Source organism: Podarcis cretensis (assembly GCF_951804945.1).
Source record: "Podarcis cretensis genome assembly, chromosome: 3".
NCBI lineage: Eukaryota > Metazoa > Chordata > Lepidosauria > Squamata > Lacertidae > Podarcis > Podarcis cretensis.
Window position 1 is genome coordinate 60888362 of NC_137172.1, and position 6901 is coordinate 60895262.

Below are 6901 nucleotides of genomic sequence, written 5' to 3' on the forward strand. Positions count from 1 at the left end.
TCTTATCAGTCTTTGGATAAGTAATTTATTAGGGATGGCTTTTCAAAGTTAATCAGGACCCTTTAAATAGGTGTGCATTTCAAACACACCCTTATGGGTGCAATATGTATGATGCCAGGTCCTCCCATTTCCCCTAACTTCTTCAAAATATGCATTATGCTTAATGTCACCTACTGGTGTACTTGCTGAAACCATTATACCACTGGTTTGAAAGCAACACTTTGAAAGCAACACAGAGTTTCATGGTTTCCATACAGCAAGAGGGCATGTATTACTTTCACAATGTGAAAACATGTCATGTTCTGGAAAAGCAGTACTATCCTGATGAAACTAAGGCGTGAAAATCAACAACAGTGTGTTTAACAAATAGAGCACCTTCATTAAAGGCAATATTGAATATGCTATTAGCATTAGTGGGGAAGAAAGTCACTGATGCAGCCAGATTGTACTCCCTATGGTGGCAAGTCCCCTAATACAACATTTTCTGAAGCAACTACTTGGACAATGGATTCTCCACATTTCCACATCAATTTGAGTTTGTTTTTTAAGCCCTCATGAAAATTTATCAACATTTTATGGGGAATATATCCTAATATACTCATTTGTATGCACTTTTTTGCATCACAATTTCCCCTAATTCATTTTTGTATGTTATTTTCAGTAGCATATGCATCGATATGCATACTGTACCGTAGTATATACCTTTTTGTACACATTAATTGGCTGGAGAACTGCATTGCAAAATTCAGAGATTTTGAAGAACGGCTGCTTTTCAGTTCAGAAACTGCAAATTAGGCAGAATCATCTTTAAATGTGAACTGGATTGAATTTCTCTTCCTTGGAACAAACAGGGATGAGTGGCTTTTTCTATTGTATGCAGCTCCCCAAATTGAAAATAACAATAGCCATACAGTGCTACCTTGGGTTAAGAACTTAATTCATTCTGGCGGTCAGGTCTTAACCTAAAACTGTTCTTAATCTGAAGCACCATTTTAGCTAATGGGGCCTCCTGCTGCCGCCATAGCACGATTTCTGTTCTCATCCTGAAGCAAAGTTCTTAACCCGAGGTACTATTTCTGGGTTACCGGAGTCTGTAACCTGAAGCGTCTGTAACCCGAGGTACCACTGTAGTCTAATATGAAAGACAGATTAAACCAGATAATTTAGCTTCAACAAGAGCACATATGCAGCATTCTTCTTGATCAGGCCCAAGGCCCATCTGGTCCAACAGTAGCCAACCAGTTGAATGTCTGCACAAAACCCAGAAGCGGGAGCTGAGCATAACAGCCCTCTCCCCACTCTCCAATACCAGCAACTGGTATTGAGAGGTATTTTGTAAGGTGCTTTCTCTTTCAGGGAGAAGTGAGAGGTAGAAGAGAAGAACACCCAGTAATAAAACCAATACATTTGGCTGACCAGAATAATAATGGGATTCCACATGACGCCTCTATCTCCTCAATCACATATGTATTTTTAAGTAATCTGCCTTTTATTATTTCCCATATTTTTCTACAGGGTTCTATGAGGAGTTAAGCAGGTGCTATGTATTAATGATGCACCACCTTTTATGTGGAATAGAGATCTGAATCTTGCTCTCACGTGTCCATGCCCAGCACTCCACTGAGTTTCTATGCAGAGCTACTCAAAGAGGACCACTTAGTATTGTTGACAGTACCTTCAGAGTAGAGGGTTCATGAACTGCATTCCTACTGCTACTTTTACAACTGAGATACTCAGAAGTAAGTCTAAGGAGGTTTTCTTTCTAGTAATCATGCTTAAGGAGCACAGCTAATACTTCACTTTATGGCTGGCAAACAAAATGGTGGATAGGCTGGCCAGCTGAAAAGTGGGAGGGAGCTTTTGTTGGGCAAGCAACACCTGATGAAATTCCTTCTTCTACACAACTATTCAACATGTGGGAGCTCCTGCCTTCCTCCCAGTTTTCAAAATGTGCAAATTTCAGAGATGTAAAGTTTCCCACTGTACTTTCAGAAAGCTATGCATAATTAATAATATACTGCCAGGAAAGTGATTGCAGAGGAAAATGTAGGGTGCAATTTGCGGATGAATAACTATTACACAGCAAATTCTTCAGGACTAGCACCGGCTTCTAATGAATGTGAAATGCCTAGAAAAATTGTCCTTAATAAACAGATGTAAGTGGCAATCCAGTGCAAAATCAAGGGATGCCATAGCAATCTGCCAGGTTCAATTTCCAGTGAGGGTATTGTTTTTTCCACTAGGAGAAGACAATTATCCTGAACCTCCCTTATGTCCAATTCCATCCAATTTACTTTCCATCAAGGAGGGGGGGGGGGGGAATCTTTACCTTACACTGGTTTGGTTGGTACAAAGGAAAAAGGGGGCTGAATAAATATATAGGCTTCAAGACAGATTTTCCTTTCTGAAATATAAAAGTAGTCTGGGAGAAAGTCCATGATGGTTCTATTATGTTTCTCCACAGAAATGTAATCATCCCTAACAAAGATTTTATACCAGACTACAGCAATACATAGTCTTTAGGGGTTTTGGGGTTATTGTTTTTTGGTGCATGTGTGTATGGGAAAATATTTCAGTGCAGATTTTTTTTAAAAGTCTTACTTTACTACCACCTGTGACTGAGATCAGAAAATTAGCTATTGAAAGAGAAAATGTGGTCTTTAATGGTATTTGTTGTGCATTCAGCAATGATATTAGCTTCAACATCATGTTCCTGGTATGACATGATTATCCAATTGTTTTAAAAGCATCTTTCAAATTCAGTTTCTAAAAGCCAAGCATTTTATGGGTCAGAAGCAGACCTCTTTTTAAAAACAAACCACTTTGCTGAACCAAGGATTGATTAGGTTCATAAATTAGGCTGTGCAGCAGAGGAAGCTGCACAATTCATCTTTAAAAACCAACATCCTATTTAAATGCATTTCCATCTCTGAACCTGACACAGCTCTTATTTCTCTTGGTAGCCCTTGTTATGGACAGACCAGAGAAGAGACAAACTAAGAAATCCTAAGCGTGTTTATTCAGAAGTTTAACTGGGTTCAATGGAGTCCTTACACCCAAGGACCTACACCTACATCTTGCTCCTGATTCGTTTTCAACAACTGGTGAGCATTACCATTGATTATCTGTGGTAGGTCCTATGTGCACAGAGCCTAGGCTTCTACATAGAACCAGGCAGTTCTCGGGGGGGGGGGGATTGCACACCCCTAAACATTTTGTGAATAAAGTTTGGCCTCATTGAGCGGCAGTATTTCAATATGAGTAGGAAAATGAGAGTACCCCTAAACATCATTTTTTTAAAGAAAAAAAAGCACTGGAACCAGGACTTGTGTTCAGCGCAGAGGGGCAGATGTCAACAGCAGAGGGCTCTTGCACTTTATTAATGCTGTGCTGAAACTTGCCCTCCAGTTTATTGGAAGTTGCATTTACCTGCAAAAGAAGCTTCCATTTACCTACTTCGTTCACAAAGCCCTTTGGAATTTCAATGAGTTCAGGGCTGAGATGGCCTTATCGTTATGAGATAGATGGCCAAAAGCTGGTACACATTGCTTTCTTTGCAGTAAACACTGTCCCTGGCAGCCAAGTTCTTAATTAGGCTCTCTGATCTCTAGAATATAAAAACACCCCCCTCCTCCCTACATTTTCACTTGTTTATAAGTCTGAAAAATTTTCTGTCATTGGCCACCACAGGAGATGCAGAAACATTCTACTGTCTTTACATCACAGCCAGTTACAAATCACTTTGCAGAGCAGTTCCTACCCCCATCATTTGGGGGGGCTGTTTTAAAAAGCAAAGTAACAATGCTGGCTTATAAAGCTAGGAAAGGGTTAAGCAGAATGTTATCAGCTGCACCTGGCAATCAGAAGAGTCCCTCAAGGCCTGTTAAGAAACTTCAGAGCATAGGCTGCAGTTCTCAATATCTGTTTACCAACCCAGTACTGTATATGTATTTTCATGTGGGCCAATCGCATGCATACATTTGCAATACCTTGCTCTTCTGAATCGGTATCGATCAGTTTGTTCCCTCGCTTTTAGAGCAAGCAGGCTACCAGCAACAGTGAGTCTATTTATTTTCTTATATATATATATTATATGTAGGTTTTATTTTCTACAGTGGAGTGGAGAAGGAAAGAGACTGAAAGGTTAGGAAAGCCTGAGGCAAGGATATTCCCTTTGTTCTCCATGCGTGCAACCTTAGAAGAAGATGCAAACAGTAATTATTTGTAAAAGGGTCTGGGAATGGTTTGCTAGTTTTCTGCAGAAAGAATATGTCTCTTTGTGTGTAAGTAACTGGAGCATGGTCAATCTTTCCAGCATGGAGCTGTGTAATCAATAGTAATGTTTCTCAGACTGTAGGCCAAGACCACAGGCCCCTTTCAGGTAGGCCACAGTGCCTTTCCCAACCCTTACCTGGGCCTCGGATTTTTGATGCTCCACTATCAACACCAGCAAGTCTTAGCTGAGCAAAGGTGGCCAGAAAACGGAGAAGTTTCAGTAGGGATGTTGGAAAGAAAGGTCTCCCTCCTCTGAAGCAAAAGGGCCACTGGAAAGGTTGAAGGAAAGTAGAAATCGAAATTTAATGAGCTATTTTGTTGTTTAAACTCGGAATAAACTAAGAATAAGAGAAATAATGTGTTGTAGGAGGAAGAAGTGAATGTGAATGTTGCAAGGTGACTGTGAAAAGAGAACAGGAGAAGAATGCTTTTTGATACATGCAGGATTGGGAAGAGAACAAGGGAAAGCAAATTTCAAGTTAGTGGATCAGCTGTGCAGAAGGGGGAGGCTGACTTATATTGCCTCCCCTGTAGTTGAACTATGGAGCACCTTGCTGGAAGGAAAAGGCTTTGGCCGTCTGCAACAATGGATTGAATAACGGTAGAAAGTTATATTAGTAATCATATGTTGATTATGTGGAATGCTTGTCTGCATCTGCCACCATTTTGTGGCTTTTAGTCCTCAGTAATTTTCAGCTCTCTTAAATGGGCCCTGTGGGTAGAAAGTTTGAGACCCATAACAGTTTGTATGCATAGGGACTGCATTTCTTCGGGTGATGTGAGCTTTATACCTTTCTAATTTGTTTCTCTGATATGTGAAAAACAACCACCACCACCAGCTAATGAAGGCTGCATTTCAGTGTTTTGAATTTAATCCCATGCATATTTACTTTGAACAAAGCTCAGTGTATTCAATAGCCCTCACTCCAAAAAGTGGTGTGTGCGTGTTTTATACGCAGACCACACTAAGGATTCGGCTACATTGGCAAAGAAAAAAGCACTTTATATGCATTGTATATGCATTATAATACTGTGACGCCAGATGACGTTGTGGAATTGTTTTGGCCAACCCAATTTCTCATACAAAGTTTACAACTCGTTTAACTGATGTGTCTACATCCAACCTAAGCAACTGATGTGTCTTTGATGTGTCTACATCCAACCTAAGCACAAGTTTCTGCCTAGCCTACTTCAGAGTTGGACCAAAGATGGTAATGGATGTTATTAATAACCATTTTTATAACTTAGAGACAAGCAGTACAGTGGTACCTTGGGTTACAAACGCTTCTGGTTACAGACACTTCAGGTTACAGACTCCGCTAACCCGGAAGTAGTACCTCGGGTTAAGAACTTCAGGATGAGAACAGAAATCGTGCAGCGGGAGGCCCCATTAGCTAAAGTGGTCCCTCAGGTTAAGAACAGTTTCAGGTTAAGAACAGACCTCCGGAACGAATTAAGTACTTAACCCGAGGTACCACTGTATATTTCAGTAGTAAGTGGCAGAAGTCTGCAGTGGGGCAAAGATCTCCAGCCCTGGCAAGATGAAAGTATGCTCATTTTCTCCTGTTGTACCTGCTTTTCTTACCTCTTCAGACTACTCTAAAGGAAGTCATTCAAAAACAAGGCCAAGACCCATATTTGGTATGCCTTTACACTTAGAAAATGTAGTTGCTTATAACAGGGCAGGGCAGAAGAAAAGCAAGCTGTGAGTATGGGGTGGGCCCACTTTTTATTTCTCTGGTGAGGCCCCTATGTGCAGCTGTGTAACAGATGGAACAGTTATAGCCTTTCACAGTATAAAGATGTGATGGCAGGGATACTATTCTTCTTGGTTCCAACACTGTTGGCCTGCTGTTAGTCCTATTGTGGGAAAAGAATGTAAATGCTGTAGTCTAGTTGCTTGGGATTTTAAACGGAATATATTACGATGCATTCACCAGCAGTTGCTTTACCTCTACATGTGAAATTTGAGAAAATATTTTTTTTAAAAAAAAATCTTAAGAGTAGTTGTGCAATTTTCTGCTGCCAAATACAATATTAAAAAACAGGCAAAGCCTAACCTGCCCATGATTTCTTACTAGCCTGGGATACACACACATTAGGTTGCTAACTGGCTCTTCCAAGCTGGATTGGGTAGCTTATTTCCAAACTAAGACTGCCTACTTTGCTTGGATAGTCAGCCAGGAACCAACACAAGACATTGCTGCCACTAGCAGAGATGCTGTTTTGAAAACTTTTCAGTAATGGTTTACTGTACTACCATCTTCTTTCTGCCAGCAATCCCCATGATAAGTTGCACCTGGAAAAATAGTTTATTCTATTATTTATGAAAATAATAGAAGAATGAGAGAATGTGAGAAAATATTAACAACAAATCCGAAAGATGAACAAAACATACAAATTATAAAAATGCTACAAACACGGTATTCAATGTTAACAAGTCAAGAAATTAAATGGAAAATTAAGTTAATGAAACAAAAATATTTTGAGTCAGCTAATAAAACAGGTAAATTATTAGCTTGGCAATTGTGAAGAAGGCAAAAACAAAACGTGATAAACAAGATAAAAATAGAGGAGCAATTGATAGAAGATCCAAAAGAAATAAAGGAAAATTTCCTCAAATTTT